Source organism: Calliphora vicina, chromosome 4, assembly GCF_958450345.1.
Source record: "Calliphora vicina chromosome 4, idCalVici1.1, whole genome shotgun sequence".
NCBI lineage: Eukaryota > Metazoa > Arthropoda > Insecta > Diptera > Calliphoridae > Calliphora > Calliphora vicina.
The window spans coordinates 58,914,545-58,934,001 of record NC_088783.1 but is presented as its reverse complement, the minus strand read 5'-3'; the positions used below and the strand labels follow the sequence as shown (position 1 = coordinate 58,934,001).

The following is a 19,457-nucleotide window of genomic DNA, read 5'->3' as shown; positions in this document are numbered from 1 at the left end:
TGTGGAACTCAGCAAAAAAAAAAGAGCTAAAGAAAAAAAATCATCTTAAAAAATTGTATAAACTTCCTGTTTGAGAGCTGTAAACTGCAAAAGAAAAAAAGAATTTTTAGAAATAACAAATCTTAAACATGTGTTTTAAATGTGAAAGGGGGAGGAGGAGCACCTGCTCGGTACAACTAATAACAGCCAGTAAAATTTCAAGTGAAAACTAAATTAAGGAGGTAAAATTTATTCATTTAGGGGTTATTATTTATTAATTGCTAATAAATTTCAGGCGGCTCTAATCTCATGAAATATTAAAACGGCACATAATTTTTTTTTTTCATTTCAATTAATAGCTTTTTGAAGTGTTGCTTTAAGTTCTAATAAATTTGCATGCATTTGAAATGATATCTCAAGAACTTGAAACCATGAACTCATGTTACAATTTTAAATTAATCGATTAACCGATTATCCATGAATTAAGTGATCAATTAAAAATGAAGGAAGTAACCAATTAAATTTGAAACAAATAACCAAATATAAATCAGTTGTAATAACCCAGCATATAAAAATAAGTCTAAACCCGTTCAAAAAAATTAGTATGCTATTAAAATATTGAGTAACCACTGCAAAGAAACGAGTAACCATTTAAAAATTTAAAATTTCTTTTTTAAAACATCAATAAAGCAGCATTAAACATAAATACAATTAAAAAAATCAAGTAATCGATGAAAATAAAGCGAGTAACCACTTATGATAATGAGTAACCATTACAGAACGAGTAATCGTTTGAAACATTTTAATATTTCTTTAAATATAAAAATAACACCTTTGGAGTTAAATGTAGTAAAAAAAATAGAATAACCGATTAAAAATTAAACGCAACTGAAAGTAACCGTTTGAAATATAATTGAAATAAAGGATAGAATGTTTATAACTTGCCAGTTTATAGAAAATGAGTCGAATTATAATAAAAAAATAACTTTAAAACTTAAGTAACCAATTAAAATAGTGAGTAGCCGTTTAAGAAAAACGAGTAACCACTCAAAAATCTATGATTTATTTCGTAGATTTTAAATATAACACACGTAAAGTTAAATTCAGCCAAAATAAATCGATTACTCGATTAAAATTAAATTGAGTAACCACTTTAAATATAAATTAAATAACTGATTTAATGTTTAAAGTTGTCTAGTTTAAACAGAATGAGGCCAAGTATAATAAAAACAATTTAATGCAATTTGAGTAACCTATTAAAATAGTGAGTAACCGTTCAAGAAAAAGGAGTAAGCATTCAAGTTTAAGTTTTCTCTCGTAGCACATACAAAATAACACTTGAAAGGTTGGCATTATTTTTGTGAGTAACCGTTCAAGACAAACGAGTAACCATTCACAAATTAACACTATTAAAGTTAAATGCAGTCAAAAAATTTGAGTAACCGATTAAAAATAAAACAAGTAACCACTTTAAATAGAAAGTAAATAACCGATATAAACTTTATAACAATCGAGTTAAAAAAGTATTCGAAATATTATTAAAAACATTTAAAAAAATAACGAGTAGCCACTTAAATTGTGAGTACCCATTTAAAAAAAAACGACTAACCATTTGAACAATGCAAATGTCATTCCTAAAAATTAAAAAATAACAGTAGTACTGTTAAATTTGGTAAAAAAAATCGAGTAACCGATCAAAAACATAACGAGTAACCGTTTAAAATATACATTAAATATCCGATTTAATGTTAAGTTATATATAATTTATAAAAAATTTGTCGAAATAAAATAAAAAGTTTAAAAATATTTGAGTAACCAATTAAAATAGTAAGTAACCATTGAAAAAAAAAATAATTAATCATTTAAAAATTTAAGATTACTTTTTTAAAACTTTAAAAATAACAGTATTAAAGACGAATGCGCTTAAAAGAATCGAGTAACCGATAAAAAATAAAACGAGTAACCATTTGAAATATAAGTTATACTATCGATTTAGAGTTTTTAAATTTACATTTTATAAAAAGTTAGTAAAAATAAAAAAAAACAATATAAAAAACTTGAGTAACCTATTAAAATAGTGAGTAACCGATTAAAAATGTATTAATTATTTCTTAAAACTTAAAAAATAGCATTATTAAAGTCGAATTCGGTTAAAAGTAACGAGTAACCGATAAAAAAATAAGACGAGTAACCGTTTGAAATATAAATTAAATATTCAATTTAATGTTATGTTATGAAAAGTTTATAAAAAAAAATCAAAATAAAATAAAAACCATTTAATAAATGAGTAACCAATTAAAATAGTGAGTAACCGTTTAAAAGAATGAGTAACCATATGAAAATTTAAGATTTATTAATTAAAAATTAATAAATACCAGTATTAAAGACGAATGCGGTTAAAATAAACGAGTAACCGATTAAAAATAGTATGAGTAACCGCTGTAAATATAAATTAAATAACAACTGTAACGTTTATAGTTTTTCAAAATATAAAAAATGCTTTGATTTATAATAAATTTATAAAAAAATCGATTCATTTATTAAAATATCGAGTAACCGTTTAAAAAAACGAGTAACCATTCAAAAATTTCAGATTTTTTTCTGAAAATATAAAAATATAGATATTTGAGTTAAACCCAAAAATATTTAAATTTTAATAAATTCAATTTTAAAAAGTAATTGATTATCATATTTTAAAGCAATAATTAAGTTTTGTTTACAATTTTTATTTCTCTTGGGGTACTTAGCTCCATCTTTCTAATTATTTGAAATATTTTACACTTTCCTTTCTTTTTTAATTGTTATTAAACTTTTAATTTAAATTAAACTAAAAAATTTAAATAAAAAACTGTTTAATGTAATTTTGGGGACTGTCTGGTCTCATCCCCCCTTTAACACCTTAGACTTTTGCGCTGCATTCACTTTTTCTTAAAATAATAAATGTCTCTATATTTAATTTGTAATTTCAATTTCATTTTCTATTTTTATTTCTTGTATTTATGTATATTTGTTTCTAATAAAGATTTTTAGAAAATATAAACAATTTACAAAAATGTTGTCTATTTGTCGAGTTAAACACAAAAACAAATTAATCATTTGTTGAGTGCATAAGCCAAAGAGAGAGAGGGTGACAGAGGGGGCCTTGGTTTGGCGTTGTAAATGCCCAAAAGAAAACAGCTTATTACACATGGTAATAACAAATGATTGAATGATTGAATACTGTAATACCTACAATTCCAACTTATTTATCTAAAATCGATGATGTTTTCGTTTTGTATTTGTCAGATAAATAAATAGAAAAGATTTCTTTCTATAACAATTTCACTTTCACTTATAACGTCTATGGAAAGAAAAATAAAAAAAAAATACCTGATAATTAACTTTACATTGAACTATGCCCACAAAAAAGGGCTGCGGGTACTTACAAACGCAGTCTTACAAACAACATTTGTTTTGTCAATTAATGGACCATAAAGTTCTGTGTATTTTTATTCCAAACAAAATTTTCTATTGAATTTCTATTTTCAATTTGTCTGCATACTGCTGCAGTTTGTGTTGGTTGCCTTGCTTAAAGTTTTGATGACAATGATTTGTCATTGATTTTTTTGTTTAGCATTTATTTCCTTCTGGTTTTAGTTTTTTTCTTTCTTTTTAATGTCAACATGACTTTTGATTTTTTTTATCGTTTATAGTTTTTACTTTATTTTCCCCCCCTTTGGTAAAATTTTCTTCTTGTCATCTCATTTCTAAAAGGTTTTTTGTCATTTCAATTCCTCTAACTTTTTTTATATATCTTTGGTTTTTTTTTTGTTTATTTTACTAATATAAACATCCGAGTACTGATGACGATGACAATGTTGATATTTTACTGTTGTTTTTGTTTTCAATGTAATGTGATGTAATGTTTTCATTTGTTAGCTGTATGTAATTGTTAATAGTACAAAATACTTTCTAAAAAAAAATAAAATCTTTCATGAATTTCCTTTCCCTTTCATTTCCAAATAAAAACGAAAAATTATATCGTTTCTAAAACAATTTGTAAGAGTTCTTTAGTGTTAAATGTAGTAAAGGGGCAATGAAAGTGAAATTTACATTACAGATCACATGTGCAACATATGTTGGCTAAACTTACCACAATAGTCATCATATGTGTGTATGTCGTTTGCCTGCCTCTGGTTATTCTGTGAGTTGAACAAATATGTCACACATATTTAAACTCTTGAGGGGTAATAGGGAATTGCATACATAATGCATAAATTTTTAATGTTTCTAGGAAAAATATTGCACTAGAATTCAAATGAAACCTTGACAATTTTACTTGATATTTTCATAAAATATTTGTAATTAACAAAAAAACTAAGCTGGAATAGAAAATTCCAAAATTTTGTAATTAGTTTTGATAAATTCTTTTATTTTTTAAAAGTTAGAATAATAAAAAATTCAATTGTAAGCAATTTTAAATTTTATTCGGCTAATCGATTCATTTTTATTCGGTTAACCGATTAATTTTTATTCGGCTGATTGTTAAATTTTAGTTACAATAATAAAAAAAATCAATTGTAAGCAATTTTAAATTTTATTCGTCTAATCGATTAATTTTTATCCGTCTAATCGATTAATATTTATTCGGTGAATCGCTTAATTTTTATTCGGTGAATTGTTCAATTTTGGTTAGAATAATAAAAAATGTAATTGTAAGCATTTGTAAATTTTATTCGGCTAATCGATTCATTTTTATTCGGTTAACCGATTAATTTTTATTCGGCTGATTATTAAATTTTAGTTACAATAATAAAAAAAATCAATTGTAAGCAATTTTAAATTTTATTCGTCTAATCGATTAATTTTTATCCGTCTAATCGATTAATATTTATTCGGTGAATCGCTTAATTTTTATTCGGTGAATTGTTCAATTTTGGTTAGAATAATAAAAAATGTAATTGTAAGCATTTGTAAATTTTATTCGGTTAATTGATTCATTTTTATTCAGCTAATTGTTAAATTTTGGTTAGAATAATAATTCAATTGTAAGAATTTTTATATTTTATTCGGTTAATCGATTTATTTTTATTCGTAGAATTATTCAATTTTGGTTAGAATAATGAAAAATTCAATTGTAAGCATAAATTTTCATTTAAATTTTAATCTATTAATTTTTATTCGGCAAATTGTTCAATTTTTTCTAGGTTAATCGATTCATTTTTATTGGGTAAATAAATTGATTAATTTTGTTCGGCGAATTATTCAATTTTGGTTAGAATAATGAAAAATAATTGTAATCATTTTTAAATTTTATTAGGTTAATCGATTATTTTTTTTTCGGTTAATTGTTCAATTTTGGTTAGAATAATAAAAAATTCAATGCATTTTTAAATTTTTATTCGGTTAATCGATTAATTTTTATTCGGCTAATTAAAATTTATTCGGTGAATCGATTAATTTTGGTTGGAATAATAAAAGATGTAATTGTAAGCATTTGTCAATTTTATTCGGTTAATCGATTCATTTTTATTCAGCTAATTGTTCAATTTTGGTTAGAATAATAATTCAATTGTAAAAGTTTTTAAATTTTATTCGGTTAATCGACTAATTTTTATTCGGATAATTCTACAATTTTGGTTAGAATAATACAAATTCAATTGTAAGCATTTTTAAATTTTATTCGGTTAAGCAATTAATTTTTATTCGATTAATCGTTTAATTTTTATTCGGCAAATTGTTCAATTTTGTAAGTTTTTATTGTAAGTATTTTTAAATTTTATTCGGTTAATCGCTTAATTTTAATTTCTTGACTAATTTCATTAATCGATTAATTTTTATTCGGCGAATTATTCAATTTTGGTTACAATAAATAAAATTCAATTGTAAGCATTTTTAAATTTTATTTGCTAAAATCGATGAATTTTTATTCGGTTAATTGATTCATTTATACTCGCCTAATTGTTCAATTTTGGTTAGAATAATAACAAATGCAATGGTAAACATTTTTTAATTTTTATTCGATTAATCGATTCATTTTTATTCGATTAATCGATTAATTTTTATTCGGCGAATTGTTCAATTTTGTAAGTTTTTATTGTAAGTATTTTTAAATTTTATTCGGTTAATCGCTTAATTTTTATTCCGTTAGTCGATTAATTTTTATTCGGCGAATTATTCAATTTTGCTTACAATAATAAAAAATTCAATTGTAAGCATTTTTCAATTTTATTTGCTAAAATCGATTATTTTTTATTCGACTAATTGTTGAACTGTAAGCATTTTTTAATTTTTATTCGGTTAATCGATTAATTTTTATTCGACGAATTATTCAATTTTGGTTAGAATAAAAAAAAAACTCAATTACAAGAATTTATAAATTTTATTCGGTTAATCGATTAATTTTTATTCGGCTAATTGTTCTATTTTGGTTATAATAATGAAAAATTCAATTATAAGCTTTTTTTAATTTTTATTCGGTTATTCGATTAATTTTTACTCTGTTAATTGTTCAATATTGGTTTAAAATTTGAACGTGTACTCAATTTTAAATAAATTTACATAATTAATTTCAAGTTATAAATATTAATCGATTATTGCAAATTTTCGATTAAATAAAATACGCAAATTTTTATTAATCGATTACTTATGCTATTTTATATTGCTTTTAATTTTACTTAAATTCTGAAGTTTTATTGATTTTGTGACAATTTAGCACACAACAGAAATTAATAAGATTCACAGAAAAATAAACAAATGTCCTAGGTATTGCAGTTTATAAAAAATTAGTCGAAGTGTGTATAATAAAAATAATTTTAAAAAGTTTAGTAACCTAATAAAATTATGAGAACTCGTTAAAAAAAAAAAAAACAAGTAACCATTAAAAAAATTGAGATTTATTACTTAAAATTTGAAAATACATAGCATGATTCAAATTAAATAATCTACAAAAATCAAGTAACTGTATAAAAATAAAAACGAGTAACCGTTTAAAATATTAAGTTACCGATTTATGTTTATAACCTTCCAGTTTATAGAAAATGATTCAAAAGATAATAAAAATAATTTCAAACATTCGAGTAACCTATGGAAATAATGAGTAACCGTTTAAATAAAACGAGTAATCGTTTGAAGTATAAATTACCGCTTTAACGTTTATAACCTTTCAGTTTATTAAAAATTAATCCTAATTTAATAAAAAATAATTTCAATAGTTTTAGTAAACTATAAAAACGGTGAGTAACCGCTTCAGAAAAACGAGTAACCATTTAAAAATTTTCAGATTTCTTTCTCAAATAATAAAAGTTAATTGCAGTAAACAAATAGAGTAACCGAACAAAAATAAAACTTGTAACCATTTGAAATAAAAATTAAATAACCGATTTAACGTTTATAACTTTCCAGTTTGAAAAATATGAATGAGTAACCGTTTAAAAAATGAGTAACCATTTAAAAATTTTAGATTTCTTACTCAAAACATAATAAACAACACTATTAAAGTTCTATGCTTTTAAAAAAATAGTGTAACCATTTAAATAAAACGAGTAACCCTTTAAAATATAAATTAAATAACCGCTTTTACGTCTATAACTATCATATTTATTTAAAGTTAGTAGAAACCTAATAAAAAAATTTAATAGTTTGAGTAAATTATTAAAACGGTGAGTAACCGCTTCAGAAAAATGAGTAACCATTTAAAAATTTCTTATTTCTTTCTCAAAACATAAAAATATAACGTCAAATAAAAAAGTTCAATAAACTAAAAAAAAAATTGAGTAACCGAACAACAATGAAACGAGTAACCATTTAAAATATAAATTAAATAACCGATATGAAGTTGTAACCTTTCAAAATTTTAAGATTTCATTCTTAAAAAACACAATAAACAACAATATTAAAAATCTATGGTTTTAAAAAAATCGAGTAATTCTGTTTTCTACCTGGGTACTTGTGCAAAAATATTTTAAAAAAAAATAATTTTAATAGAAGAAAAAAGTGCTATTTGAACAATATTTCGAATTTTCATTTCCTTTCCTGACTCCTATAGTTTTTTAAAAAACATTTACTTATGCCAAATGTTTTTTTTTACCCTCCCCATGTGTGTGTATTTTGTTCAAGAAGTAATTTCCCCATTAAAATTCATGTAAATTTTTTATTTAACATTTTTTCATGTTCTCTGGAATAATGTTTCTAAAACTTAAATAATCAAACTGGAAAAAAAGAATTTAATTCTTAAAAAAAAGGAAAAACATACCAGCAGTAATAAAATTTTATATCCACAATAACAGCCAACAAAAGAAGAATGAACACAGAAGTAGAATCACAAAAAAACACTGTGATCCGAGTGGTTAAAGATGAGATGACGTTTCGCAAAAAATTCGCACACACAAAAAAAATTGCACACTGTAAGAGCAACAATAACAACAAGGAACAAATTAAAGCTGCTCTTTATAACAACAAGGAACCCAAAAAATTCAGCTAAAGGAGTTTTGTTGCTGTATATTTCTTTTTATTGCTTGAGTGTAGTTGTTTTTGTTGTTATTTTAATGTTTGCATTAAGTTTTATATTTTCCTTGTGCTTTTATATTTTATGTGTTGTTGTTTATTAAAGTTCTGTTTTTCTGTTGTTTTTGTTGTCTTTAAGAGGAGTAAAATCAAATATACAGTTGGCGGCAAAATGCAAGCAACACAATTTTTATTTGTTGTTGTTTTTGTTTGGTTGTTTTTCTGTTTGTCTCAATGATAATTGAGTAGAGAACTCACACAAATGCAGAGACAATAAAAAGAAGTTTGGTTGTTTGTTGGTTGTTGTGATAAAAGCACTAATAACAATTTTTTGTTTTAAAAATTACGGTTTTTGTTGTTGTTTTAGTTAGTAGTTATTATTATTTTTAGATTTTGTTACTCTTTTTATTTTTCATTTGTTTTTTTGTTGTTTGATTTGTCTTAAGTTTGTTTTTGATTTCCTGGAATTATTTTTGTTTTTTCTTTTAGTTTCTTTGATTTTGTTGCTTTATTTAGTGTTTTTCTGCTAGATTTTTTTGATTCTTAAAGCATTTAAGTTTTGAATATGTCGTGGCTTTGTTTTTTTTCTTTTTTAATGTCTGCCTTTAAGGTTTTTTATATAGAATTCTTTTTTAGTTTTTTTGTTACTTTTTGGCAGTTTTGCTTGAAGTTGTTTTAAATTTTTTTGGGTGTTTGCTGTTGTATGTTGTATGTATTTGGTGTCACAGCACTTTTTACTCTAAACACAAAAAGATGTTTGAAATAATAATTTCTTTCTTTAAGATTTTAAAGGAGTTTCAACATTAAATTATGCTTGGCACGTCCTTAAATTGTTGTAGGTAGGTACAAAGTTGTCGTTATTGTTGTTTTAGTTTGTATTTTAAGTTGTTGTCATGTGTGTTTTTATTGAAAACTAACACATGTAAATCCATAAATTAAAACAAATTTTGTAATTTAATTATGTTTAAAAACACTGTATGTATAAGAAATTCTCAGAATTATTCAAGAGTTTCTTAAAAATGTTTTTTGTTGATAGGAAATTCAAATTTAAAGGTAAGTTTGTGTTAACTTTTTTTAAAAAATTTAATTTTCAATGAATTTTTTTTTTATTTTTTGATTTGTTTATAGATTTTTTTTAAATTCTTTTAGTTTTTGTTTGAATTTTAGTTTTTGTTGTAAATTTTCTTATTATTTTTATTGGCAATTTGTTTAAAATTTTCACTTTTTCTCACTTTTAGTTTTTTTTTATAAAAATTTTGGTTTATTTATTTAATTTCATTATTTTATTAAGATTTTTGTTCAAATTTTTTATTTCTTTCTAAAAAAAAGTTTCTGAAATTGAAGCATTTTATAAGAAATTTTGTTTATTTATTAAGGATTTCAATATTTTTAACATTTTTGTTAAAATTTTTTTATTTTTTATTTTAAATAATTTTTATTCACAATTTTTCTTATAGTTTCATTGCAATTTTGTTTTTTATGGACTAGTTAGGTAACTAAACATTTTTCTTTATTTAAATTTTTTGTAAAACTAACATTTTTTATTAAAAATTTTATAAAATTACAAAAAAATTTCAGTTTCCCATAATTTTATTTTTTTTATTAAATTTTTTTGCTAAAATAAACACGTTTTACAAAATAACAAGAAAATTTTAATTTTCTATAAAAAGTTTGTTCAAAATTTATTTAAAGAAAAATTTATTTTTCAATATTTTGGTCTATTTTTGTTACCTATAATATTTAATTTCATGGTAAATCTTTTCTTGCTTTCCAAATGTTTATAAATAATTTTTTGATTTTTTAACAATTTTATTTAAAAAATTAATTTTTTTTAAATGTGAAATGTGAAATTTTATAGTTTATTGAGTTTTACAGAACGCTATAGAATATCAAACTTGTATTCCGATGTGCTTGAAACTTGGCATATCAATAGAGCAGAAGTTAAGCTTTCAGAACATTATTAATTTAATTAAGAACAGTTCACCCTACAGAAACTACAAAGGGCAAAATGAGAAGACAGAAGTAGAAAAAATGGTTTTATGTAAACATTGTTATCTATATAACTTCTATACCTTTATTCCGATTTGTATAGAAATTGGTATTTGAATAAAGCAGGAGTTAAGCTTTATTAATATTATTTATTAAATTAAAACATTTCAAGACACCGGGAACTACACAGAACAAAAATAGACACATAATGTGTAAACAAATTTTATGTAAAACAAATTCCTTTTGTATAGAAATTCAAAACTTTTATTCCGATCAAGAAAAAAAACTTAATACCTATAGTTATTAAGGTCCTACTCCGGGGGCCTAAAAATAAACTTTTATTTCAAAATGTATGATTCGCTTTTATTGCCAAATATAGGGTAAATGTACCGATATTAAATCAAAATTCGCAACAAAAATATAACTCAAGTTCAAAACTTTCAGAGAATTATAAAAAGTACCTATTTAATTTTATTTGAAACTTTGATAGAAAATGTAAAAATATAAACGGTGTTTTAATAATATTTAATTAAAAATATTGTTTTGAAAACATAAAACCCAGCATGTTTAGATTTTGTTTATAAATTTAATAAATATAAAAAAAAACTTAAATTTCTAAATAAAGAAATCTTTTACACACCCAAAATTTTGAACTTTTACCCATAGTAGCTTTCGATTTATTCAAATTTTTTAGCACTTTTAGTAATATGTACTCTGTAAGTTTAACTTTTGCTGTATTTGGAAATAACATTTAACAAGTTATTAAATTTTGTGTTTTTTTGCATCAAAATATCCCAACTTTGGTTTACAATAGAGCCCCAAAGCTTAAATTAATATTAGTTACAACTTTATAATCTGAAAGCTTAACCAATACTGAATTAATAGTTTCAGTTTTGTTAAGATTGCCTTGGTAGTTTACCAGTTTTAAACCAAAATAATTTCAAACTTTTCCAAATTTTTTTAAAAATTATCAACTTTGGTTAACGTAAGGGCGCCACAACTTAGGTATAATGAGATTATTTTTTAATAATTTGAAAGTAGATCTCCTTCACTATTAATAATCGGAATTTTGTTTATATAGTTTTATTAGTTTAGAAGTTCTACGCTTTTGAAATTTATCAAAAATTGCAAATTTTTAAAAGTTTTAAAATTTTTTATTTTTTGAAAATTTTTATTTTTATAATTTTTGTGGAATTATCAGAATCAAATAAAAAAACATTTAAAAAATTTAAGTCCAATTTTTAAAAATTACAAAATTTGGGAAATTTTTGTTATATTCGAGAAACTTTAATTGGTTTTACTTCTATTCCCACTGTGTTTTATTTCAATATTTTTGTTAATAATATTTTGAAAGCTTAACAACTGTTTCTCCATTAATACCTATGTATTCCAAATTTAGTTAAGATGTCATTAAAAGTTTAGAATTTACAAACTGTTAAAAGATTCAAAACTTGTAAAAAAAATTAAAAATTTTTAATTTTGACTCAAATTTATGAAACAATAATTTATATTCTAAAAGTTTATGATAAAAATTAAAAAAAAAATTTCAAAATTTTAAAAACCAAATTTATCCTATTTCAACCAATAATATTTTGAAAGCTTAACTCTTTCTCCTTAACTCTTATGTAATATATCTCCAAAAGTTTATTAGTTAAAAACTGTTAAAAAAATGTCAAAATTTTATATTTTGACTCAAATTTATTAAAAAAATACGAAATAATATTAGTTTTAGGAATTTTTCAATAGAAAAAAATTTCCCGTTAAATTTTGAAATTCTTTAGAAAATTCACAAAAAGTTTTGGAAAATTGTAGGTTTTTATTCAAATGTTTGTTTTTAATTAATCAATTTATAAATAATTGTTTTATTTGGAATAGGTATATTTACATACTTTAAAATTTCACTCAAAAACTTTAGCTAAAAGTTGAAATTCTGTAGATAATTCACAAAAAAGATATTGAAATTCTTTAGATCTTTTTTTGCATTAATTGTTTTTTTAAAAGTCTCTTCAATTTTCCACACTATTTAACTTTTTTAGTAATTTAATAAATTGTTAAATTATTGAAATTTCAAATTTTTACACAAAACTGTTAAAAGTTCTTATTATTTTTCAAATTTTTTACACAAAACTGTTAAAATTCATTTTTTTCATTAAATTTTTTTTCTAATTCTTAATATTTTTAAGTTTTTTTACACAACTGTCTAAATTGTTAAAAAGTCTTATTAATTGCATCACTTCTTTAAGTATTTTTGAATAAATGTTTAATCTTCACATCTTATAATTTTCCAAATTCCTTAGATTTAAATAAATCTTCCAATTTTTGTAAAAATTTCTTTAAAATTCTGTTTTAATTTGAATTAATTATTTTTATTTTCAATTAATTTTTTTTATTTAGGTAAATTTAACATTGTTTTTATTATTGTTTAAATTCCTTTAATTTGTTTCACTAAAAATGTGAAAATTTCGCCACATAATTCAAATTCCTTTCATTACTTTTTATTTACAAATTAAATTGTATTTTTATTTTTTATTCATTCTTGTTTTAATTTAACACTTTTATTTTATCATCAGCTTCTTCTTTCTCAAATTCTTCTTTGTTTTCTATTTATCATTCATTTATTAAACTAACAGAAACACACCAACACTCTCTCAGTAATGAATAATGCACCGCCATGAAAACAAAGAAAAGAAGACAAAAATTCTAATCAAGCAACAGGCCGAATTATAAAGAAGAAGCAGAACAAGAAGAAGACTGTTAAAATTCTCATGCAAACAACAAAATTAATCACACACACTCACTTTATTTTCAACTTTATATTGTAATTCATTAATTTTTAATAAATATTCTTTTAGAAATATTTTGTTAAACCATTTATTCATTCACCTTTTTTATTTTTTTAATTATTTTCTCAAAAATATGTTTTATTTTGTTGGTTTTTTTCAATATGTTTCTCACATTTTATTTGCTTTGAATTTGTTTTTTTTTAATTAAAATTTTCTGTTTCGTTCATCCGCGTTACACCACCGTTTTCACTAGACGTCTGTTAAAAACTGTTCGAATTGTTAAAATGTAACACTTGTGCTCTGCCTGCTACAGCTGTTAAACTATGCAGTGGTGTGTTTGTTGTTTTGTTTTTGTTTTTTAATACTCTGCTAGTGTGCATTTAATGTTGTCTGTTTATTTTAGTGTGGCTTTAGTTGGTGGTGAATTTTGTTTGTTTACTTGTGTTTGAGTGCTTATGCGAGACTTGGTATATGTTCGAAATGTTTAGCAACATTTGTGAAGCAGTTAGCAACATGTTTATACGATAATAACTTGATGTAAACAAATGTTATGGACATAAGGTGACCAAATATGTTATTAAAGAGTATTTTTTGAAGGAAAATTAATTTTTTTTGGAAAAGTTTCATTAAAACTCAAATATTTAAAATAAAATGAAGTAATTTAATTGAGATCAACAAAATTTCTTAATTTAAGAACAATTGCAAAATTAAGAATAATAAATATGACTTAAAAATGTGGCATTTTTGAAATGTTTAGATTTTTTTTTATTGGCCATTGTTAGCTATAACCTTTTCATATCTTTTTGGCAACATATGGATTCAGAGTCAAGAGAACTGCTTAGAACAAATCAAGCAAATTTCGGATACTCTGTTCCAAAGTGAAGCATATCCCAGAGAGAATGTTCTACATTGATCGAAACAAATAGGAGTCGATCGGGCACTGTCTATACTATAACGCGGGTGAGGCAAAACTTCCCATCCTCTTCATTCTAAATGGTTTTTAACAGGTATTGCAAAAAATGTCCGAGCGTTGACTTAATGAAATATTACGGTTTCATGTCTAACCGCATATTCTGGGCGTTTTTCGGCCAATGCTCACTTCAAACGAATCAGTTATGTTCGGTACATGTAACCTGTGATGGTCTGGTCAGATTTCAGCAGCTCTTAACAGATAGGACCCTTTTGCTTGCACCAAATACAGAACATTACCGTAGCGCCATGGATATTTGGCTTTGATGTCGATTCGTCCGGGCCGGGCTTCACTTACGATCTCTTACGCTTATCGTAATAGATCCATTTTTCATCGCAAGTCATGATTCGATGTAAAAATTATTTTCTTTTATAGCATTCAAGCAGCATTCGCACAATCGCCATTCAAGTCATTCTCTCAGCTTCAAATCGTATGGTACCCAAATTGTGTCATTACATTCATTAAATACGAATAACCTCAGATGTAGACATCTTACGAAGGCGTGCCAATAAGTCCGTGACTTTTTTAATTTCCCGCCTGTTAACTGAAAGGGCAACACTCCTGTCAACAGGCATCTGCCAGTTTATTCCTGTCAAAATTTGAACAAGCTGCGTCATCTATTTCCTGTTTGATAGCCATTGATAGCAGACTACTACGTGACTTGAGGAAAAGATGGAAAAAAGTGTACTTCATGTGCTTATTTAGCATTATTTTTTGCGGTAAAAAAACATCACTTATACTCAAGTCTAATCATGATAAATACATACTAAGGGAACTCTCTGCACCAACAATTTCAATGGTAAAAAAGTGGTTTACTGAATTTCGTTGTGGCCTTACAAGCACGCCCAGTTGAGGTCTCTATACCGAATTGATTGAAATATTGAAAGTGTGAGATATTGTGGAAGCCATAGGCATCTAACACGTTTGCTCACAATCGGGTACACAAAATGTAAATTCTACATTTTTCATTTGCGACCCCAACAACGTATATACATATATTCTGGATCGTTATAGATAGCAGAGTCGATATAGCCATGTCCGTCTGTGTGTTGAAATCTACTTATTTAAAATCGAGAAAATCGGTCCACAAATGGCTGATATATAAGGAAAAAACCAGGACAACCTCGATTTTTTACCTATTTTTGACCTATATCTGGATTACTAAGTCATTAATATAGACAATATGTTTATCTAATGATAGATATTGCAAAGACTTTTGCAACGACATATATAATACCATCATAGTAAGTTGGACCTACAATGGGTCAAAATCGGAAAAAATATTTTTTAGCCCAATTTTTTTTCACGAAAAATTTTTTTTCACTAAATATTAAAAAAAAAAAATTTAAAATCTAAAAAATTTAAATATGTATTTTTAAATTAAAACAAAAATTTAAAAATTAAAAAGAAAATATAAAACAATTTCGAGAAAAACAACTGGAAAAAAATTTAAATTTTGTTTACCTAAAACTATTTAAAATTTTTATTTTAAAATATAATTTGGTGAAGAGTATATAAAATTCGGCACAGCCGAATATAGCTCTCTTACTTGTTTCTATTACATTAGGTAAATTATCTGCGATTCCCTAATTAATTTTCCACGTAAAAAACATAAGGTAGACATGTTATACAGTGGTGGTCAAAACATATGCAACCAGCAACAGAATTTTACAAAAGTTGTTTAAACTAGTTTAAGATGTAAACAAAAATATTCATTTGCTTATAATATTTTTTAATTAATGCTTTAAAAATAAGAATATGAAATTTAGTTCAGAATTTTTTGCATTGAAAAGAAAAAAAATTTAAAAAACTACGTATGGGTTGATATTTCATTGGCCAAAACATATGCAACTAATTGCTTCGAAAACACTTATGTCTATAAAACATAATATTTGGTGACAAATCCTATATTTTCAATGACGGCCTTACATCGGCAAGGCAGTGAAGATATCAAATTGGCAATAAAATTTTCAGGAATAGCGTTCCAAGCGTCTACCAATCCTTGAAACATAATATCTGAATTAGTACTATTTTCGGGGTCGCTTCTTTGATTAACGTTTTCCCAAATGTTCTCAATGGGATTTAGATCTGGTAATTGTGGTGGCCATTCCATTACCGAAACACTTTCTTGTGCTAACCACGATTTAACAACATGTGAATAGTGCTTGGGGTCGTTATCGTGCTGAATAACTCATCGAAGAGGCTTATTATCCTCAGAATTTGGAGGCATTTCTCTTTCCAAGATGTCTCTATAGATAAATCCATCCATTATTTCATTAATTTAGAGCGATGGGCCAACTCCAGCAGCAGAAAAACAACCCCCAAACCATTACGTTGCATCCTGCATGCTTCGCCGACGTTTTCCCTACGCGCAAAAACCGCTTATATCAAAACGTAATCAAAAGAAACGTTTGAAGTTTGCTATGGAGTATTTAAATTGGCCTGAAAACAAATGGACGACTGTCCTATTTAGCGACGAATCCGGATTTAATATCATCGGAAGTGATTTCATGTGTTACGTAAGACGACCACTTAACACGCGGCTTCAAGCACGATACTGCAAAAAGACACTGAAACATGGAGGATGCAACGTAATGGTATGGGGGCAGTTTTTCTGCTGCTGGTGTTGGCCCATCGCTCTAAATGAATGAAATAATGGATGGATCTAACTATAGAGACATCTTGGAAAGAGTAATGCTTCCAAATTCTGAGGATAATAAGCCTCTTCGATGAGTTATTCAGCACGATAACGACCCCAAGCACTCTGCACATGTTGTTAAATCGTGGTTAGCACAGGAAAGAGTTTTGGTAATGGAATGGCCACCACAATTACCAGATCTGAATCCCATTGAGAACATTTGGGAAAACGTTAATCAAAGAAGCGACCCCGAAAATTGCACTAATTCAGATATTATGTTTCAAGGATTGGTAGATGCTTGGAACGCTATTCCTGCAAATTTTATTGCCAATTTGATAGCTTCACTGCCTTGCCGATGTAAGGCCGTCATTGAAAATATAGGACTTACCACGAAATATTAAGTTTTATAGACAGAAATGTTTTAGAAGCAATTAGTTGCATATGTTTTGGCCAATGAAATATCAACCCATACGTAGTTTTTTAATTTTTTTTTCTTTTCAATGCAAAAAATTCTGAATTAAATTTCATATTCTTATTTTTAAAGCATTAATTAAAAAATATTATAAGCAAATTAATATTTTTGTTTACATCTTAAACTAGTTTCAACAACTTTTGTAAAATTCTGTTGCTGGTTGCATATGTTTTGACCACCACTGTATATCAAAGGATAGATGATTTTGTCTACTTTCCAATAATGTATATAACTTTTGACAATTAACAAATTCATGGAATAATTTTTTGAAAAATATGACAAAAAATGCTTTTTAATGAGTTTTGGCATAGATACAAATTTTTCAAATTGAAATAAAACTTTTATTTATGAATATTTTGTAATGAAATTTTACACTTATATACATAGATTTTTTTATTGAAAATGGAAAAATGAAAACAAATTTTGAAATCCCGGAATTCCCAAAAAAGTATTGAAAAATTCCAAAAATGAGATTTTTTCGTTTTTTGGCTATAATATCCATACTAGGGGCGGGGTTATCGGAACCCTTTACAAAAAAATTAAGAACATATTGGGCCATCTAAAATAGATTATTATAATTTGATATCGACTATGCGATTTGAGAATTTTTGCTCTAAAGTTGAATTTTACATAAAAAATAGGCATTTTTTGAATGGACCTGGTCATCTCGGTATCAAAAATTATAATTTTTTTTTTCATTAAAATATTTTTTGTAAAGTTAGCTTTTCAAAAAGTACAAATTCATTATACATCCTCTTAGAAATTTGTTAGATTACTTAAAAAGAATAAAAGTACTTTTTTCCCCAAAAAATATCGAAAAATCGCCTTTTTTATTTTTTTAAATTCAAATGCACGTAACTTAGGAGTCAGCCGCGATTTTTAACCAATTCTCGACAACACTCGACAACTCTTCCTCTTTGCGCATATGAAATTTCGTTTAAATTGGACTAAGGGTTTAGAAGTTACAGATTTATTTCCCTCTTTTTTTTTCTCATACCACTGTGTGGTGGCAAATTCAAATCTTGCGAATATTTCATATTTTTTTGGTTACCCTGTTTTTAAGAACTGATTGCTAATGTTAAAACAAAAATATTGTTTTGAGAATGTAATTTACACTCGTCATCACAATGTTTTTCCAAGAATAAAATAAAATTAATTTTAATGATATGATACAAATTTTGCAAGGCATAAATAACCCACCATTTTCATTTAAGTTTTGAACAAAAAAAAATTATTCTATGTTTATTTATAAACATATTATAAACAAAAACAGCAAACAAATTTAAAACTATAAATAACTAAAAAATTAATTTTCATTTAAAACTAAACTAAAAAAAACATATGGTCAATTAAAATTTGTGTGTATTCAACTGGACCCTACACTTATACACCGCACACACAACTACACCCAGCCATAATTTAAAGATTTTTATGAATGAATCTTTAACATACAAACAAACAAACAACAAAAAAATACACGAAAAGCAAAACCAGAATAAAAGAAAAATGTATAACACAAACAAAAAGAAAGAAGAGTTGTTTAAATGTGTTTTATTAAAAAGCAAGAAACACAGCAACAACAAAAACACATAAACAGTAAAAGAAGAAGAAAAACAACAGCAACAACTAAAAAACACATTAAACTAATCAACTCAACTTAAATCAAACAAACAAATAAACGGAGTAAAATACAACACACAAAAAGCATTACATTAACAGTAATAATAAGTTGAGTGTTAACAGAGCAGAGCAAAAGCAGCAGCAGCAGCAGAGAAATAAACATACGTTAACAGTTGTGCTTGGAGTAAACAGAGAACGAATAACATGTGGAGAATTATTTAACACCATATGGTTGTTGTTGTTGTTTGGGATGGTTGGTGTTGGCGGGCCAAATATAACAGATGAAAATAAACATGTTTATAAACATTATTATGTATACATTTGAAGGCAACATGTGTAAATACATGTAGAGTAAAGAAACTGTTATAATTAAGCAGCAAATGATAGTAAAACTGAATGAAGAGTGTAAAATTTGTTAAATTAGCATTAAAGAACCTAATTTTTAAAGAAATTCTAATAATTTTTAATATTCTGTATTAATTTTGTAAAGAAAATGTATAAAATTTACATTATTTAACCCCT

General features: G+C 25.1%; 1 protein-coding gene and 1 long non-coding RNA gene across 3 annotated transcripts in view; both read right to left on the bottom strand.

Annotated features, from left to right (window-relative positions):
- LOC135958943 (uncharacterized) overlaps positions 1-13,940 on the bottom strand; it is a 131,041-nt gene extending 117,101 nt beyond the window's left edge. For both annotated transcript variants that reach the window (XR_010576479.1, XR_010576480.1), the window contains exons 1-2: positions 13,336-13,940; positions 8,213-9,795 (exon numbers count right to left, since the gene is read on the bottom strand). This is a non-coding gene — a long non-coding RNA (uncharacterized LOC135958943). The remainder of the gene's footprint in view (positions 1-8,212; positions 9,796-13,335) is intronic.
- The window catches only part of LOC135958942 (uncharacterized), a 625,963-nt gene that overhangs the window by 192,947 nt on the left and 413,559 nt on the right, over positions 1-19,457 (bottom strand). The gene's annotated exons all lie outside the window — the stretch shown is intronic.